This window comes from Mustela erminea, chromosome 17 (assembly GCF_009829155.1).
Source record: "Mustela erminea isolate mMusErm1 chromosome 17, mMusErm1.Pri, whole genome shotgun sequence".
Taxonomy (NCBI): domain Eukaryota; kingdom Metazoa; phylum Chordata; class Mammalia; order Carnivora; family Mustelidae; genus Mustela; species Mustela erminea.
Window position 1 is genome coordinate 22,482,742 of NC_045630.1, and position 20,299 is coordinate 22,503,040.

Consider the following 20,299-nt stretch of genomic DNA (forward strand, 5'->3'; position numbering starts at 1 on the left):
ATCCATGAAGATGTTTTAAGAGGTAATATATTACACACAGGCCATCTTGATCTCCAGGTTGGTGCTACCTAAACAAAGATCTCTGTAAAATAGTATTAATTTATCCAAATGCTATAAGGTGTTGATTCAATTTAGCATCAATGGTGACAGATCCAAGTTGTACAATCTCTGCTCCTTGAACACCATGTTTTGGCTGTCTTTGGACCATAAATCTAATAGCCACTGGGTTTCTGCATCCATTTAAATTTGTTGGAATTCTAATTTTTATCATTTCTTGTCTGGTATAAGCTTGTTCTTCAGTGAATCTGATTGGTTCTATATTCTCATTTGTTATGGTTTTCTATGTTTTTTGTTTGTTTGTTTGTTTGTTTGTTTGTTTTTGGCCCTAGTTTCTAGTTACAGTTACCAGGGTCAAAAGCATGGAAATAATCTTTGTCCTGGGGTGTGGATTGGTGCCCTTGGAAGCAATGGGTTTTGGGTTTCTTCCTACTCTGGAGATGTTGTTTTGTGCAGGTACTTCTCCTTTCTGCCTGTCAGCATCTGTGTTACTTCACGCTCCTAATAAAGGTATTGAGATGTTTTCCTTAGTTGCTCTTTTTATTAGAATATAACTCCCTGGGTTGTGTAATCAGGCCAACATCTGGAGATTCTTTAATTTTAAGTTTTGTCTTGATAAGTCTTCAGTAGGTCTCCAGTGATCCTCAGAAATAAATGTATAATCAATTCTACCCTTAAATCACCTCACAGATAATTTTGGTAAAGTCAGTGAATGAGTCCTATGAATTACTCTCCTGTTGTTCACACCTGTATTTTAAATGTTTTATTGTAGAGCTTGTGCAAATAGTGCATGTGTGGGCCATGCAGGTCAGGGTAGCCAGGCACTTATTACAGGGAACATTCCAGTAGAAGCCTGGTGATAGGAGCACTACAAGTCATCTGCCTAATTCCAAGCCCTCATCTATACAAATGTGTATATTCACAACAAAGAAGCACTGGAGAAAACTGGACTGACTTACCAGGATAATGGCAGGCAGACCAGCTGGTGCAGCCTCTGATAAGGGACGTCTGGGAGCTTCCATTGCTGAACTCCAGAATTCATCAGAAAGCCAGCCAAATGTAGACTGGTGTCCCTAATTTAAAGCTGATGCCTCAGAAATATTGTCAGAGATTGACTTCCACTTCCCAAGAGGTGATACAGATGGTTGGGGACCAGCTGAAGTTCCACAGGCCTTGGGGCTTCTGGCTTCCCAGGGCTGCCAACAGGTGTATATGATGCATGCATGGCCTGTGTACGACACAATAGCTAGGGATCTGGAAGAGGACAAGTGTCATGAGGGTCCAAGTTTCAACAGCAGGATCCTGGGCACCTGTGACTTCTGCCAAATCTAAGCCTTAATATACATAAATATGTATATTTTTCCTAAAGGCAAATCTGGAGGAAACTGAACTGCCTTGCCAGGGCACTGCTGAGCAGGCCGGTCAGGGCAACCTTCATTAAGAGATACCTGAGAGCACTGATTACTGGTTTTGGAGAAGAAATTTTTCCCCCTACCCTTCAATATTCTGCTAAATGATCTAAAACTTAAATTGACATGAGACAGATTAACAGGAGAAGAAAAACCTGAAGCTTTATTATGTGTATATAGATGCCTGATGATGAAATTGAGGCTCAAAAAATGACCAGGTTATGCAACTTTTTTATCCAAAAAGACATAAAATATGTGAGTAATTGACAGGAGAAATAAAACTTATGTTCTGGAGCTTAATTAGTAGAGAATTCTAAATAACATTTGGGCTGATGTGGTAAATTAGTAAAAGTAACAAAGTTTGATAATACAGCCTTTTTGACTCTGAATTCCTTAGCTCTGATGATTCAGATATCTCTGCCTGGTACAGGGAGGGTACCTCTCACATGGGAGATTTATTTCTTGCTGTCTGGAGATAAAGGAGTGTCAGAGTGTCCATACAGTAGTCTCTCTTAGTAACTTTAGTTCAAAATAATCAGTTTGCCAAAGGGGCACATTTTGGGGGATAGCCTGCCTTTAATTCCTATGGTTCCCTCTTTTCAAACTTCCCTAGAAGTTTTTCATACTAATATTGGTTCTTGTTGAACCAGTCCCTTAGTCCTGACAAGAGGTCAGTTCAGTTAAACTCAATTCAGGAGGCAGTGTCCAGGTGTTTCTCCAAAGTTAGGCCTATGGTTCAAGTAATCAATAATAAGTAATCTTATTAAATAAGAGACATGTCAATGGAAATAAAATAAAACAATGGTTAATGATTGGAGCACATTATGAACCAGATCCCAAGTTCTGAGGCTAGCCAGTTGAGGAGATTTCCAGATGTCAGGATCAAAGTATTTTTAAAAAATCATCTTTATTAATATATAATGTATTATTTGCCCCAGGGGTACAGGTCTGTGAATCATCAGATTTACACATTTCACAGCACTCACCATAGTACATACCCTCCCCAATGTCCATAACCCAACCACCTATCCCTACTCCCCAACCCCTAGCAAGCCTCAGGTTGTTTTGTGAAATTAAGAGTCTCATGGTTTGTCTCCCTCAGTATCAAAGTATTTTTATATGGAACGAAGGCAGGAAATGGTGTATCTCTTTCAAATATGACATTCCAGTCAAAGCCTTGGTTATATAACCAATATTACCAATTGTGTCCGTCACAAAGAGAAGAGATTCTAATTGAACATGGAAATAAATATATTATCCTGAAATAAATAAAAATTTATATTCTCTGGAGTTTGAATCTAGAGGGATCAGGTAGGGAGAAAGATAAATGTTTCAATCCTGCTTACAAAGGTATGATTTACCAGATTAGTATAAGTCATAATTAGATTAAGATGAAAGATTTTCTTATATTTAAGAAACAAAAGATTAAAGATCCAGCAGTATTTCAAGCAAAAGTCATAAAAAGTATAATCATCCTCCTCAGTTTGTGCAATCCTGTGTATTTGATTTTGATTTTTTGTTAGTAGTTGTATGAAGCCATCAGTTTCTTCTTTAGAGGTCTATAAATCCTTATACAGTACAGTAGCATGATCTTAAAGGTGCTACCTATTACCTGTACTATATAGTACTTGTCAGAATCTTTCCCCTGAATCTCCTTGAGGAAGAGTTTATTCAATTTGTTGACATATAATTTTTTATAATAGTCTCTTAAAATCCTTCGTATCTCTCTGGTGTTGGTTATTACTTCGCTTTCATTCTGGATTTCATTTATTTTCCCACTTGATGAGTCTGGCTAAAGGTTTATCAACTTTGTCTTGTTAAAGAACCAGCTGTTGCTTTAATTCATCTTTTAAAAATTGTTTTTATAGCCCTATTGCATTTATTTTTACTCTAATCTTTCTATTGCCTTCCTCCCACCAACCTTGGATTTGCTTGTTCTTTGACTAGTTCCTTTAGGTGTAAGGTTACATTGTTTATTTGGGATTTTTCGAATTTCTTGAGGTAGGACTATACCATTACAAACTGCTCTTAAAATTGCTTTTGCCATGCCCCAAAGTTTTTGGACTGTTCTCTCTTTCATTTGTCTCCATGTATTTTTTAATTTCCCCTTTGATTTTTTTCATTGACCCATTGATTGTTTAGTAGTACATTGTTTAGCTTTCACATGCTTTTTGTGTGTGTGTGTGATTGATTTCTAGTTTTATATATTGTGGTTGGAAAAGATGTAGGATATGACTTTAGTCTTCTCACATTTATTGAGACTTTTTTGGTGGCCTAATATGTGATCTATCCTGAAGAATGTTCCATGTGCATTTGAGAAGAATGTGTATTCTGTTGTTTTGGATGAAATGTTCTATGTGTCTCTTAAGTCAACCTGGTCTAATGTGTCATTCAGAGACACTGTTTCCTTGTTGATTTTTTTTCTTAAATTAACATAAAATGTATTATTTGTTTCAGGGGTACAGGTCTGTGATTCATCAGCCTTACACAATTTACAGCACTCACTATAGCGCATACCCTCCCCAGTGTCTATCACCCCAGCACTCCAACCCACTCATTCCCCTCCCCTCCAACAACCCTCAGTTTGTTTCCTATGATTAAGAGTCTCTTACGGTTTGTCTGCCTCTCTGGTTTCATCTTGTTTCATTTCCCCCTCCCTTTCCCTATGATCCTCTGTCTTGTTTCTCAAATTCCTCATATCAGTGAGATCATATGATAAGTGTCTTTCTCTGATTGACTTATTTCACTTAGCAAAGTACCCTCTAGGTCCATCCACATTGTTGCAAATACAAGATCTTTTTGATGGGTTCATAATATTCCATTGCATATATATACCAGATCTTCTTTATCCATTCATCTGCTGATGGACATCTAGGCTCTTTCCATAGTTTGGCTATTGTGGATATTGCTGCTATAAACATTGGGATGCATGTGCCCCTTTGGATCACTACATTTGTATCTTTAGGGTAAATACCCAGTAGTGTGATTGCTTGGTCATAGTGTAGCTCTATTTTCAACATTTGAGGAAACGTCATACTGTTTTTCAGAGTGGCTGCATCAGCTTGCAATCCCACTAACAGTGTAGGAGGGTTCCCTTTTCTCCACATCCTTGCCAACAGTTGTTGTTTACTGACTAGTTCATTTTAGCCATTTTGACTGGTGTGAGGTGGTATCTCATTGTGGTTTTGATTTGGATTTCCCTGATGCTGAGTGATGTGGAAAACTTTTTCATGTGTCTATTGGCCATTTGGATGTCTTCTTTACAGAAGTGTATGTTCATGTCTTCTGCCCATTTCTTGATTGGATAATTTGTTCATTGGATGTTGAGTTTGATAAGTTCTTTATAGATTTTGGATACTAGCCCTTTATCTGAGATGTCGTTTGCAAATATCTTCTCCCATTCTGTCAGTTGTCTTTTAGTTTTGATAAGTTCTTTATAGATTTTGGATACTAGCCCTTTATCTGATGTGTCGTTTGCAAATATCTTCTCCCATTCTGTCAGTTGTCTTTTAGTTTGGTTAACTGTTTCCTTCGCAGTGCAAAAGCTTTTGATCTTGATGAAATCCCAAGCGTTCACTTTTGACCTTGCTTCTCTTGCCTTTGGCGATGTTTCTAGGAAGAAGTTGCTGTGGCTGAGGTCAAAGAGGTTGCTGCTTGTGTCCTCCCTTAGTGTTTTGATTCCTATCTAACATTGAGGTCTTTTCATCTATTTCGAGTCTATTTTTGTGTGTGATGTAATGAAATGGTCCAGTTTCATTCTTCTGCGTGTGACTATCCAAGCTTCCCAACACCATTTGTTGAAAAGATTATCTTTTCTCCATTGGGCATCCTTTCCATTCATTCATTCTTTCCTGAGAGCTCAGGGGCCCCCTCTTCAGTGAGCCCTCAGAGAAGAGCAGTCAGTTACTCCTGTCTCCCTGGTCTCTGGCCACACCCCAAGCTCACCCAGCCTGTGACTGAGCATTTCTATCTCTGGCACATAGCTCTGTTTAGAGAGATTTCTGCAGCATGCTCCTGTGCCACTCATCCCAGTGGAGGAAGTGGGGTTGTGGGGGTAGTTTCCCTGGAAATGCCACTTGTAGGGTCTCTGCTCAAAGGCCAGTGGCCCAACTGTGCCAGGGATCGCAGTTTATGGCAACCCAAAGAGCCCATTCCTTGATTCCATCTTTGCAGCTGGCTTCCCTGCTCTGACACCTGGGAGCTCTGCCACACTCAGGCACCCCCAGTCTTTTGGTGACCCTGAGGGTCCCAAGACCACACTGACCCAGCAAGGATTCCACCCCACCCCCCAACTTAGCTACTGGAGCAATGTCCCCTCATGGAGGAGACTTCTAAATGTTCTTTGTGCTTTGCTGCTCTCACTTGCCAGTAGCCAGCTGATGGAAGCTCTCTCCTCCTGTGGTCTGTCTTCCTGTAAATCACCTCAGATTCACTTCTCTGCACACCCAAACTTCCAGAGAGTGGTCACTTTTCTGTTCATAGAATTGTTGCTATTCTTTTCTTCAATCCCCTGTTGAGTTTGTAAGTGTTCAGAATGCTTTGAAAACTATCTAGCTGAATTCCTGGGACCAGATGAAATTTGGGTTTCCTACTCCTCCGCCGTCTTGCTCCTCCCTCCTTATTGATTTCTGCCTGGACAGTCCATCTATTGAGGTAAGTGGGCTGTTAAAGACCCCTAGTGTTATTTTATGACTACCGATTTCTCCCTTTAGGTCTGTTAGTATTTACTATATGTATTTAGTATTCCAATGTTGGGTGAATATTTATAATTATTATACTTTCTTGTTGGATAGATCCCTTATCATTATGTCACGTTTTCTTTCTCTCTTCTTATAGCCGTTGATTTAAAGTCTATTTTGTCTGGGATAAATATTGCTACCCTGGATTTTCCTCCCTTGCTTTCATTTTTAAGAAATATTTTTCCATCCTTTTACTTTCAGTTTGTACATGTCTTAGGTCTGAGGTGAGTGTCTTGGAGACACTAGATGGGTGGGTCATGTGTTTTTATCTTTCTACCATCTTATGAATTTTGAGTTGACTATTTAGACTATTTACATTTAAAGTCATTGATAGTATGTTCCTATTGTCATTGTATTGTTTCCTGGTTGTTTTTTGTAGGTCTTTATTCCTTTCTCTTATTGCTCTTTCCTTGTGATTGATTTGTTTCTTTAGTGTTGTGTTTGGCTTTCTCAATATTTTTTGTGTATCAGTTATAGGTTTGGGGTTTGTGGTTATCATGAGGTTTATATATAACATCCTAAGTTTATAGTAGCCTCTATTAAATTGATGGTCACATAAGTGTGAACACATTCTAAAAACTTTTTTTTTAAGATTTTATTTATTTATCAGAGAGAGAGAGGGAGAGTGAGCGAGCACAGGCAGACAGAATGGCAGGCAGAGGCAGAGGGAGAAGCAGGCTCCCCGCTGAGCAAGGAGCCCGATGTGGGACTCGATCCCAGGATGCCGGGATCATGACCCAAGCCAAAGGCAGCCGCTTAACCAACTGAGCCACCCAGGCGTCCCTAAAAACTTTTTTTTAACTCTCCCTCTATGTTTTATGTATATGTTGTCATATTTCACATCTTTTTACTCAGATTTTTCTTCTAATTACAGTATTTTCTTTTCTACCTTAAGAACTCCTTTAATTTTTGCTTGGGAAACTATTTACCCATTTCTGAATGATAACAATGCTAACTAAGTATTCTTGGTTGTAGATTTTCTTCTTTCTGTTCTTTGACTATATCAAGTCACTCCGCTGTGGTCTGCAAAGTTTCCCCTGAAAACAATCATTTTTTATATCTTTATGGGGTTTCCCTTGTACAAAACCTTTTGTTTCTCACTGCTTGTAAAATTCTCCTTAACCTTGGGCTTTTTTTTTTTTTTTTAACTAGGCAAAGAACTCAATTAACTTTGTTTCAAATTTTATTCCCTGCAAAGAATGACTTGTGTATAAGCAAAAACTGAAAAGAGCTATAATATCCAAGGAGTTTGGACTTTAAAAATATTGGAGATCTAGACTGTATCAGATCCATGAACAAACATTTAAAAAGCAGTCATAATATAAAATAGCAGCTCCCAGTAACTTCAAGTTTTACCTTCTTCAGAAGTTGACTCAGTTCAATTTGCTTTATTCTTGGAAACTTCATCAAAAATCTGTGTAAGGTCTGGAATTTCATCATCATCATCCTTCCTGGTAGTAAGTGATACTTTTCCATCCACAGATTGTGTGGGTAGAGCTTCAGCCAGTCATCTTCAAGGAGTTAGACTGTCTGCACCAAGTTGGTTTAAGATACTGGTTAGCATTTCTGTCAGCTGCTTTGTCTTAGCATGGCCTCTAAGTGTTTGCTGCCAGGATGCCTGAACTTCAGGGTTGTTAAAGTGGATCGCTGTCTTTGGGTTGTGAACATATTCACCTTTTCAATACCAGAAATATTGTTTGCCCCAACCTCTTTAAGGAGAACTGAAATTTTTTATCATCTGCTGTAGCCAGTCTATGAACTACCTTCTCGCAGTGAGCAGCTTTTACCCCCTCCCATCAATGTGCATGTGTGCTTGCAATTAGGCAAGTTTCTTGTTTCTTCAAGTTTCCCCAAGTTTCTTCCATCTTGGGGTGGAAACGAGGTCCCTCGGGGGACTAGGTAGGATTGGTGCTCAGGGGTTTCAGGTAGACCAGCTGAGATTAGGTGCACACATGAGGATGCAAGATAGCCTAACCATTGACATTTTAATTATTATGTGTCTTGGCGTGAGCCCTTTTGGGTTTATCTTGTTTGGATCTCTATTCTTCCTCAACCTGGATGTGTTTCCTTCTTCAAATTGGGGATGTTTTCAGCTATTATTTCTTCAAATACATTTTCTGCCTCTTTTTTCCCCCTCTGTCTGGAACCATTATAATGCAAATAATTGTTCACTTGATGCTGTCCAAGAGATGCCTTACCTATCCTCATTTTAAAAATTCTATTTTTTAAAAAGATTTTATTTATTTATTTGACAGACAGAGATCACAAGTAGGCAGAGAAGCAGGTAGGGGGAGCAGAGGTTGGGGGGGGGGGAAGCAGGCCCCCTGCTGATCAAAAAGTCTGCCATGGGGCTCGATCCCAAGACTCTGAGAATGACCTAAGTCAAAGGCAGAGGCTTAACACACTGAGCCACCCAGGGGCCCTAAAAAATTCTATTTTCTTTTCACTGTTCAGCTTAGGAGTTTTCATTACCCTGTCTTCAGATCACTAATCCATTCTTCTGCATCTGCTAAAGTGTTGATTCCCATTTGAATATTTTTATTTCAGTTACTGTATTCTTCAACTCTGATTAATTCTTTTATATTTTCCATCTTTTTGTTGAAGCTCTTGCTCAGTACTTCCATTCGTTTCTCCAGTCCAGTGGGCATCTTTGGATCTTTACTTTAATGCCTTATAGGCATGTTGCTTTTCTCCATTTCATTTAGTTTTATTTCTGAGGTTTTGTCTTGTTCTTTCATTTGGAGCACATTCCTCTCTCTCTTCATTTTGCCTCACTTTCTGTTTTGCTTCTGTGAATTAGATGGAACAGGTACATCTCTTAAACTTGAGAAAGTGGTCTTATGTACGGTCAACTTCTATGTAGACTGTGTGCCTGGTGACTTTGGCTGGAACTATGGCGGGTGGGTCCCAGAACACCATTCTGAGCCTGCCTTGGCGGGATGGCCACAGCTGAAGTGGGTATGGGCTTGGTGGTCCTGGCGTTCTCTGTGCAGAGGGTGCCCTGATGGGGCAGGTGGAGCACAGGCAAGCATAAGCTGGGAGGTCCCAGAATGCTGGGCACTAGGGGAGCCCTATAAGCCAACTGGAGCCAAAGTGGTATGATCTTGGAGTGCTCTGGAATGCTTTGCATCTGTGCCACCTTGGTGCAATGGGTAGAACTGCAGTAAACACTACCAGGGGTGTGTGTGACACTGGGGTCCCTTAGTGAGATGACTGGGGCTGGTGTGGGCTCAGGGCTGAAGGCTCAGTGAGGTGGTAGGCCAGCCAGGGCACCTGGACCCTGTACTCCCATCCTTGTTGTCAAGGTGGAGGGGGAACATACACTATGGCTTGGCAGTCCCTCTGACCCAGGGAGAGTTCCAGCAGCTCTCCAACCATTTACTAGGGTTCTAGGACTAGTTCCTTTGTATTCTAGTTGCTCTTCTAAATGTAGGGTTTTTTTCTATGTTCCAGGGTACCTTGGGCTGATGTGGCAGGCCAGGTATGCCTCCCAGACCCTTGTTCTCCTCTATGCTGTCAAGGTGGAAGAGGAACATAAAGTGTGGTACTTGACAGCCCCTCTGGCCCAGAATTCTAGCAGCTCTCTTTCCATTTGGCTGAGTTCTAAGACTAGATCTTCTATATTCTAGTTGTTCTTTTAAATCACAGCTTTTTGCCAATACTCCAGGGGATCCAGGGCTGGTATGTGGTTAGGGCCCAGGGCTCGCTGAAGCAGCAGACCAGCTATGGCCCTGGACCCTGCTTCCATCTGCATTATCAAGGTAGATGTGGGAATGTATATCATGGTGCTTGACAGCCTGTCACCCCAGAGAGTTCCAGCAGATCCCTCACCATTTGGCAGGGTTCCAGGGCTTGTTCCTTTATATTGTAGTTGATCTTTTAAACTGAGTTCCCCCCACCATGCCCCAGGGCAAAGAGATCTGCTCCTAGTCCCTTGGTGTTATTCTTCCCTGCTCCAATTTCTAGCATCAAGGTGGGACTACATTTCATGTGGTGTCTGCCATTCTTTCAATCTAGCTGTTGAGTCAGCCCTCAGTTCTCCAGGAAGAACTAATCTTTTTTTAATAATTTTTAAATTTTTTTTATAAATATATAGTGTATTATTAGCCCCAGGGGTGCAGGTCTGTGAATCACCAGGTTTACACACTTTCCGGCATTCACCATAGCACATACACTCTCCAATGTCCATAACCCCACTACCCTCTCCCGACCCCCCCTCCCCCCAGCAACCCTCAGTTTGTTTTGTGAGATTAAGATTCTCTTATGGTTTGTCTCCCTCCTGATCCCATCCTGTTTCATTTATTCTTTTCCTACCCCCCATACCCCCCACGTTGCATCTCCACTTCCTCATATCAGGGAGATGATGATAGTTGTCTTTCTCTGATTGACTTATTTCACTCAGCATAATACCCTCTAGTTCCATCCACCATCGCAAATGCAAGATTTCATTTCTTTTAATGGCTGCATAGTATTCCATTGTATATATATATATATATATATATATATATATATATATATATCCCATCTTCTTTATCCATTCATCTCTTGGTGAACATCTGGACTCTTTACATAGTTTGGCTATTGTGGACATCGCTGCTATAAACATTCGGGTACACGTGCCCCTTGGGATCACTATATTTGTATCTTTAGGGTAAATACCCAGCAGTGCAATTGCTGGGTCATAGGGTAGCTCTATTTTCAAATTTTTGAGGAATCTCCATGCTGTTTTCCAGAGTGGTTGCACCGGCTTGCATTCCCACCAACAGTGTAGGGGGATTTCCCTTCTGCATCCTCGCCAGCATGTCATTTCCTGACTTGTTAATTTTAGCCATTCTGACTGGTGTGAGGTGGTGTCTTACTGTGATTTTGATTTGTATTTCCCCGATGCCGAGTGATGTGGAGCACTTTTTCATGTGTCTGTTGGCCATCTGGATGTAGGAAGAACTAATCTATAAATAGGTGTAAATTTGGTGTGTCTATGGATGAGGTGAGTTCAGGGTCATCTTACATCAGCATTCTTAAACCAGAGCCTGTCCAGGTTGCTTTTGATATTAAACTCATTTTTAAATAAATTCATTTTAATCTTAACTAACTTGGCTACATGTTAAAATTAAGATTCCCTTTTCACAAATTTTTTGTAACTTTCCTGTTTTGTGTTCAGATTTGTCCTAAGTTTTTTTCCTTTTTAAATAACCAGCCTCATGTTAGGACAAGATTAGTTTTTTTCTCCAACCAAAAATACATTCCCATTCCTCATAACTTCTTCTACCAAAAGCACACATTTTACTTTTCTTACATATGGATATGTTTCCTTTATTATTTTTTTAGGTTTAACCACATATATTAATCAAATATTTAACCCTTAGAAATTTAACTTCTGGCAAAATCCAGATAGCAAACAATTGTGAATCTCTTATGCCAGCATTCTTTAGATTGAAAATTTATGAATATATTTTCTAGAAACGTGCTTTTTTTAATCCTTTTTTAAAAATTTTTTATTATTTCTTTTCAGCATAACAGAATTCATCATTTATGCACCATTGCATGGAGCACTGGGTGTGGTGCAGAAACATATGCTTCTTAATACAATCTTTCAATAAAGCATAAAAAGTATTTCATAACAGATCTAAATTAATCTTTAATCTCTAATAAGGAAGCCAAAACTAGGTAAACTTTTATTCAGTAATTAATATTTTATCTTATTTAGAAATGATCTAGATATTCAATGAATTAATTGATACTTAAAACCTTACAGTTTCAGCTTACCAGGAACATTGGGAAACTATTGAAACCTAAAAGTTTTTTAACTTATTTATACCTAATTCAATTTACTTGTTCTTAACAATTATATTTAAATCATCCACAAAAACCTCATGAGCTATCAGACAAAATCAGCCATTCTCCTAAGCTATTGTTTTTATAATAAGAATTTAAATTTTAGTAACTAAGCAGAGAGGTTTTCATTTTAAATCTGATAACTATAAGACATGCTTACTTTAAATCAAAAACCTTAAATTACTTTTAATACCATGTTTTTACAGATCATGAACCTGAAATTTATTTGGATTAAGTTTTTATTTTAGTTTTGAGAGTTATGAATACTGAATTTATATAAATGCTTGAATTTTCTTTACGCCAATTAAATAGAACTCTTTTACAGATTTCGGCAATAAAAATATATCTATAAATGACATACACACATATACATCTAGCCAAACATCTCATAGCTTCGGTTTTAAAACAATATAAAACTCACTAGTTTGTGAACAGTCGTTAGAGTAAGTTAAGTTTACTCAGATGATTCAAGTCTTTCACTATTTTTGGAGAGGACTGTTAAGATTTGTGTTTGTCCCTGGAAGTAATCTTAAGGAAACTGTGGTCTAGAGTTAGACACTATGTACAAGACACTATGTACTTTATATTTTTAACAAGGCTGCTCCCCGCACTCCCTACCCACCCCACCCACCCCACCCCGCTCTTTCAGGTGGTTCTGGGCTGTGTTCACGCCTCAAAGATGCAATCAAATTTCTACAATGGAGAAGGAAGGAATCTGTGTTTTCTTAAGTGTTTTAAGGTGAGTGTTAAAGTATTCCTTTAAGTACACGTCAATTTTGTTTCAAAATCCTGATCTCTTATAATATCTATAAGCATTTTGAGAGGAATGGGTCACATTTAGGGATTGGTAAAGATAGCTGGGTTTTGACCTTTCTCCTAGATCTGCATTTCCAGTTTTGTAGGGATTTGCAAGGCAAAAAACCTGGATTACAACCCCTCAAGGGACTAACCCACCTTTCTAACTTTTTTATATCAAGGATATATAAGATTTATGCCTTTGTAAAGTCTATTTAGAGCATTTTAAGTACACAATTCAGCCTTGGCTTCTATCAGCCTCCAGATATTGGCCTTTGGCTGATCATTTGTAGGAGGGCCTAGGAGGAATTTTGGTCAACTCTTTCTCTGTTAGGGGGGTGTTGTGAATGGTCACAAATCTTTCTGATTTTTCTCTAAATTTTGTAGGATCTTCTGAAAGTGCAGGTAAAAGATCTGCTTTCCAGGGGACACGAATTTCTTTTTAGGGAGGCGTCTAGGATTTATCTGCAAAGGACATTGCATAGGAATGCCTAAAGCTGACAGAACCTGATTACAGAGCCCTGAAAAGTAGGAGGAATTTTGAGGACCAGCTTCTGTTAAATTCACTTTGTGACTTTCAGCATTTACCTGAGTAACCTTGGCATAAAGATTAGACCAGAGTGCTCTCTGTAAATCTTATAGGAAAAGGCAGTTGGAGGCCAGATTTTTTAAAATAGGAGAATTTACATTGACTGTAGATATTAAGACAAAAAAACAAAAAAAACAGACATTAGACTTATTAAAGGAGTCCTTAAGGCCAGCCATTCCACAAAAGTTTTCTTTTTTTCTTTAAAGCATCCATCATCTGGCCATTGATGACTAGGATCTTATTAATCTTAATAGTGATTCAAACCCATAAACACTTTTTTAATGGAAAGACTGAGGCAACTTTCCAGTCTTAGACCTTGACCCACATTATTAAAAATTTTATTCCCCAAAATAGTATAAGAAAGCTTGTGCCTTCACTGCACAAGCAGTAAAAATGATGTAGTCAAGATAGTGTCTCTGGTCTCCTGTGAAAATATGAGACCTCTCCAGTCACAGACATGCTAGTCTATGATACTGAACAGGCACCACTAGAAGGGTACATTCCAGCACTAACATAAATATCAACAAAAGGTGAGATGAAAGATGTGCTTTACGGGGAAACTCTGCTGAGAGCTGGAATGACCAGAAAAAGAATGCTTCTTGTAATTGCGTGTCTTCAAACCTCAATCTATTTGGCCACCAAAGTATACTTGGTGCATTAAGTGTACACAAGGTACACTTAAGTGCATTCTCTGGCTGGTGGAAACCAGAGAGTATTCCCACTAGTCACAAAGCCAAGCTCTCAATGCTAGAACACAAGACAAAAGGAAAATCTTCACAGATTTTTTTTTTCCCATAGAGGACCCACAGCAAAGTTTGTCTAAACAGATACTAATGTGATGAGAACTATGAATTCCCCAGCCTGTAAGGCTGACTCAAACAGCAGACTTACAAGGGCCTATACCTGCATTCTTTCTGTATGGTAATTCCTTTTTATGAAACAAACAAACAAAAGAGTTATTCCATCTTTAGGAGGAGATGCATTATTCAAACCAAGAGTAGTCCATCAAATTTACAAAAGTGGCTAAGCCCAAAGAACTAGTTACACAAATATTTTCTTCTGCTGATCTAAATTTAGAAAGAGAAAAAGCACCCTCCCCCCATTCTTGCTCCATTAGATGCTGTAGGCAGAGAGCCAGGAGGCTGATGGGGTAGATTCTTACCTTCTGCTAGTTGTCTGTCAGATGAGCTGGGATGTCTCAGCTACTGCAGCCTCAAAATAAACAGTGTCCAGCCTGGAAAATTATCCTGCCCCTATGCAAACTGTTGGGGAGGTAATTTTTTTTCTCTATCTTTAAAGACTCTTCTAGGGGGCTTAAGAGTTCGATTGACATTGAGAGTGACATGAGAAGATTCACAGGAGAAAAAAATGTCAAATTATGTGTGCATAGAGCCAAAGAAATGACTAAGGCAGGCAGTTTTTTAAAAATGTTTTAGACACAAATATAAATCTGAGGATTGGACAGGACAGACAAAACTTATGTTCAAGAGCTTCAATTAGTAAAGAATTCTAAACAAGATTTGGGCTGGGGTAATAAATTAGTAAAACGGTTTGTTTATGCAGGTTTTTTTTAGCCCAAAATTACCTGTTTTTGAGGATTAGGATGTCTCTCTTCCTCCTGGTGCAGGGAGGTTATCATTCACATGGGAGATTTATTCACTGTTTTCAAGAAATGAAGGAAGTTCACTGGCCATTTTTTAGGTAACTTTAATTCAAAATAATATGCTACTGTGGAAATGTTTTGGGTGGCCTCCTCTGAGTCCCTACACTGAAAGCCAGCAGGTAGCCAGACCAAATGGACTCCAGCAGGTAGCCAGACCAAATGGAGACTATTGCCAGTTTAATGCTGCCATCTCAGAAAAATTTTTAGGGGGAGGGCTCCCTGTGCTCTGAAGGACGTATAGAGAGTCTGGGATGACCAGTACTACACATCCCTGAAGGCTGTAGGCTGCCCAAGGCTTGCATTGCACAAGTATGGGCCACAGAGCTTAGGGTAGCCAGGGACCTGTTTAAAGGCAAGCATCTATCACGAGAGGCTGGGTCACAGGAATGGGCTGTAGGATGGTAGCAGGCATCCACTTAATCGCAAGCTCTATCCTACCTGAATGTGTGTTTTCCTCTTGAAGGTGGAACTGGAGGAAACTGAACTGCCTTGGCAAGGTGTGGACTGGATGACTGTTGTGGTATCCTCCAATAAGAGACACCCCTAGGAGTTTTCATTACTGAGTTTGTTCTGGAAGGTCAGTCTCCTTTCTTTCAATGATGCCTTTAGGGGGAATATGAACATTTGTGTAGGTTAGGGCTTAGAATTAGGCAGATGTCATGCATACCCAAGAGCCCACTCTTGAGATCTGAACTCTCCCAACATTACCCAGTTTCAGGTTCCTGGCTACTCTGACCTGCATGGCTGGTGCTGGCTGGTATGCAGACCATTCGTCCACGAAGGGTAGCTAGGGCCCTCCGGTCCTGTGGAACTGAGGCCAGTTCCCAACCACCTACATAGACTGGAGGGAAAAGGGTAAAAAAGGGCAAAGGGACCCCACACTCTTAAACTGGTAACAGTTTTTTTAAAATTTTATTTTTAATTTATTTTCAGCATAAAAGTATTCATTGTTTTTGTACCACACCCAGTGCTCCATGCAATCTGTGCCCTCTATAATACCCACCACCTGGTACCCCGATCTCCCACCCCCGCCCCTTCAAAACCCTCAGATTGTTTTTCAGAGTCCATACTCTCTCATGGTTCACCTCCCCTTCCAATTTCCCCCAACTCCCTTCTCTTCTCTATCTCCCCATGTCCTCCATGCTATTTGTCCATATACACTATGGAGTATTATGCCTCCATCAGAAAGGACGAATACCCAACTTTTTTTTTTTAAGATTTTATTTATTTATTTGACAGATAGAGCTCACAAGTAGGCAGAGAGGCAGGCAGAGAGAGAGAGGGGGAAGCAGGCTTCCCGCTGAGCAGAGAGCCGCATGTGGGGCTCGATCCCAGGACCCCGGGATCACAACCTGGGCCGAAGGCAGAGGCTTAACCCACTGAGCCACCCAGGCGCCCCCGAATACCCAACTTTTGTAGCAACATGAACAGGACTGGGAAGAGATTATGCTGAGTGAAATAAGTCAAGCAGAGAGAGTCAATTATCAAACTGGTAAGAGTTTTATATTATATTAACCCAATCTGGCCTGTTAAGAAGACAGATCAGGGCCCCTGGGTGGCTCAGTTGGTTAAGCAACTGCCTTCGGCTCAGGTCACGGTCCCAGAGTCCCGGGATCAAGTCCCGCATCAGGCTCCCAGCTCCATGGGGAGTCTGCTTCTCCCTCTGACCTTCTCGCCTCTCATGCTCTCTCTCACTGTCTCTCTCTCAAATAAATAAATAAAATCTTTTAAAAAAAAAAGACAGATCATATCAATTTACAATAGAGGATATGCATTTAAACAAACCCTCTCTTGGGACAAGATGGCAGGGGAGTAGGAGGAGGCGCCTTTTCAGCCGGTACCCCAAAGTCAGCTGATTACCTACCAAACTCCGATCACCCATGAAATCAGCCTGAAATCAGAATTAAACAAACCCTCTCCCCAAATTGAGGTAGCACTCTCAAATATAGGTGCTATCACAAATGATATCACCACTGGATCTGGAACTGATTACCTGGTGATAGATTTATCTGACATGTTCTTTACTATTGTAATTGAAAAGGAGAGCCAACCCATGAATGCATTCACATGGGAAGGCCAACAATAAAGGTTTACTAGTGCACCACAATGATACCTTAATAGCTCAGTGATAGCCCAGAACCACCTAACACAAGACATTCAGGCCTTCAGTGAAAACATAACACACATAAACCAGCATTTCCCATGTGAATGACATCCTTATATGGAAGAACAGAAAGGGTCAAAAATAGTTAACTGAATTCCATCCCCCTGAGGATGGTCATTAATCCAATGTCCAAGGACCCCATAGTACAGTAAAATTTATAGGCATGATTGGAAAATATCAGACGCAGTCATAAAGAGCATAGATTGCTTATCAGTCAATTGAAAGTCTCCCTGGGTGATCTAGGAGGCCCTACAGAATACAGAGCCACTAACAGAAAATAAACCAATTAAACATCGACACCTTATTCTGGAATGGGTAAAATGCTCCTGGCAGAGGGAAACTATTCCTGACCATAAAGTCTTAACATGGAAATGGTCTATTTCTCGATGGAACAAGTGAATGGAGGATCAACCTACTGCATGGATTGAAGTAACCTCAATCCTTCATGAGTGAAGCCAGTAGTGGTGCCAGAATTTTCAAGGGGTGAGCCCATCCAAGCTCAAGAAGTTGGGAAATCAGAAGCACCCCGACTTATGGCTCAACAACACAGGTCTATGAATAGATCACCTCCATAGCACCATGTGAATTATGTTGGCAGTTGTGGCCTTGAGGACTAATGACAGTCTGATCCTGACAAAATCAAGCTCAGAGAATCAGCACGATAGGCTAAACAGAGCATCCTGACAAAGCATTGAATGATCTGTTAATGAAAATCAGAATGTGGTCTATTTTTTCTCAGACAAATGAGCAGTAGCTCATAGAACAGTTTTGGTCAGGAACATGTTGAGGAAATGACTGGAAAATGAGAAGAATATATGGGAGAAGGACATATGGCAGAATGCATGGCACAGGCTGACATCTCTGTGTTCATCACACAAGTCTCCACACATCAAAAGGACAATGCTGAAGTACCCCAATTTAGTAACCAGGTAGACAAATTCACTAAGGAAAACTAAAGAGGCAAAGATTCCTAAAATTTAAAGGGGGAGTGATTCATTGCTAAGGAGGGAACCAGCACAAAATAGAACCACACCTATACAAGAGGGGCAATGCAACATATACATTGAACCCACAGACATGCCAGTAGATAGGATCACTGCATGGGCACATCACCAAGCAGGTCTTGCTGCACACATGGCTGCAGAACTCAGCTAGAGAAAAAAAACATGTATGTATATGCCTACCAAACATCCCCAATTTCGGATTAAGAAATGTAAGAACTGCCAAATGTTTAAAGCTTGTAGGTCACGAATGAATATACTCTGATAAAGAGTATATTAAAATAATAAAAATAAATAAAATAAAAAATTAAAAAATAATAAATTAGAAAATAGGACTCTTCCAAATTATGCAAGTTGATTAGATAAAACCCTTACCTACCTCAGAGAATAAACTATGTGCCCACACAACTGTAGGTACAGGGTCAGGCATAGGACTACCCAATCCTTGCAAGAAAAATGATCAAAAGTCCACCATCAGAGCATTAGACACCTAGATTGCTGGCTATGGTATACTGACCATTATAAAATTAGATCAGGGTACCCAGTTCATATGAAAGGTAACATAAAAAATATGCTAAGGAAAAAGGAATAATGTGGAACTTCTATTTACCCTACAACCCAACTGCTTCGGGTTCATTGAAAGGTCTAATGCTTGCTCAAGCAAAAGCTTAGGTTGCTTACTAATAATCTAGATATCAAAGCTTGGATTACATCAAAATATCTAAACCCTAGCTATGGAAAAACTGGAAAAACTCCTATTGCATTCACATTTCAGGCACCCACAGAAATAAGCATTAGCACTAACAGCAGCCCAGAATAGATGTTAAAAGGAAAGGCATTAACTTAAAAATAATGATACATACAGTTTGGGGAAATTATAGCACCTGTCACTAATAGAACTTACTGGGTAACTGAAGGAAAAAGCATATTACATCCAGTTAAAATAGATGCGTTTATAAAAATTTCAGGCCTGAACTCTAACTTTCATTGTATCAACACTAGATGTCTAATATTTAGACTCGCTCTATTTAGGGCTATTACACTTGGGGAAATACTGTCAATAATGTCCACAATAACTAAGATATCATAGAATAGAAAGAACAAGAAAGAAATATTTATAGGACACTATCTTTATTTTGCAGGCATGAATCTGCTATGCATATTTGACCCTGCCAAGATTAGTAAACTGGTCAGTCCAGTAAGTTGCCTGCTGGCTATTTTGGCCTGCCTGTTGCTCACTATTGGATACCATATTCTTTGCAGCCATGGGTACTGGTGACAGCTTCAGCCACAGCAGCTGTGCCGTCATTCCAAAGTGGGATGCCACCCTCTGATCCAGGTATAACTCCACTGTCTGTGACATCCTCTACTTCCTCCATCCCGGTCACCTTCTTGTACCTGAGGACTCAACAGCATTGTCAACATCACCAGTGTGTCCTAGCCCAACTCTCGCCCCACTCTTCACTATGTGCACCATCTTTTCCCTGGGAAGCCTTCAACCAATGGAGAAACCAAGCATGGAGGGAAGCTGAAGTGGAAACCTCCACTTCAATCTCTGCAAGACGTAACATGGATCCCAAACACCATGCCCAACAGACACTGACTTGGGAGGTGATGACTGGTCTGTACTATGAAAAGTCTCTTGGCAGTAGAGCCCAGCATACATATCAAGACAACTTGGTACTGGCTTTTTCCCTGCTATCTTACTGAATTGAGTATAGCACTGGACATGTGACTAATTTCCGATTTACTTTGTAATTGAACAGTTTGTTTAAAGAAAAAAAAAGCTGAATACACAGAATGGGCGATTATATCTTTAAATGGGCAAAATATGATTCTTTACTATACTTCTGACTTACACTATCCATAGTGACCTATTAGGAAATGAATAGATCCATGGACTGTATGCCCAGATCTTAACAGAACAGGGACACCTTGCAAGAGGTAAAGAGGACTCAGAATACATCAGACTCCTAGCTCATACCACAGATTCCTACCCTAAGAATATGGGAACCTTTGTTAGTAAAACTTTTCCTGGTTATACTGG

At 40.0% G+C, this 20,299-nt stretch overlaps 1 long non-coding RNA gene across 1 annotated transcript; it reads left to right on the forward strand.

The window, feature by feature from the left end:
* The first annotated feature begins 12,699 nt into the window (after positions 1–12,699).
* On the forward strand, positions 12,700–19,806 carry LOC116576742. The gene is made up of 3 exons (XR_004280268.1): positions 12,700–12,779; positions 15,551–15,664; positions 19,395–19,806. It is a non-coding gene; the product is annotated as an uncharacterized LOC116576742 (long non-coding RNA).
* Positions 19,807–20,299: the final 493 nt, after the last annotated feature.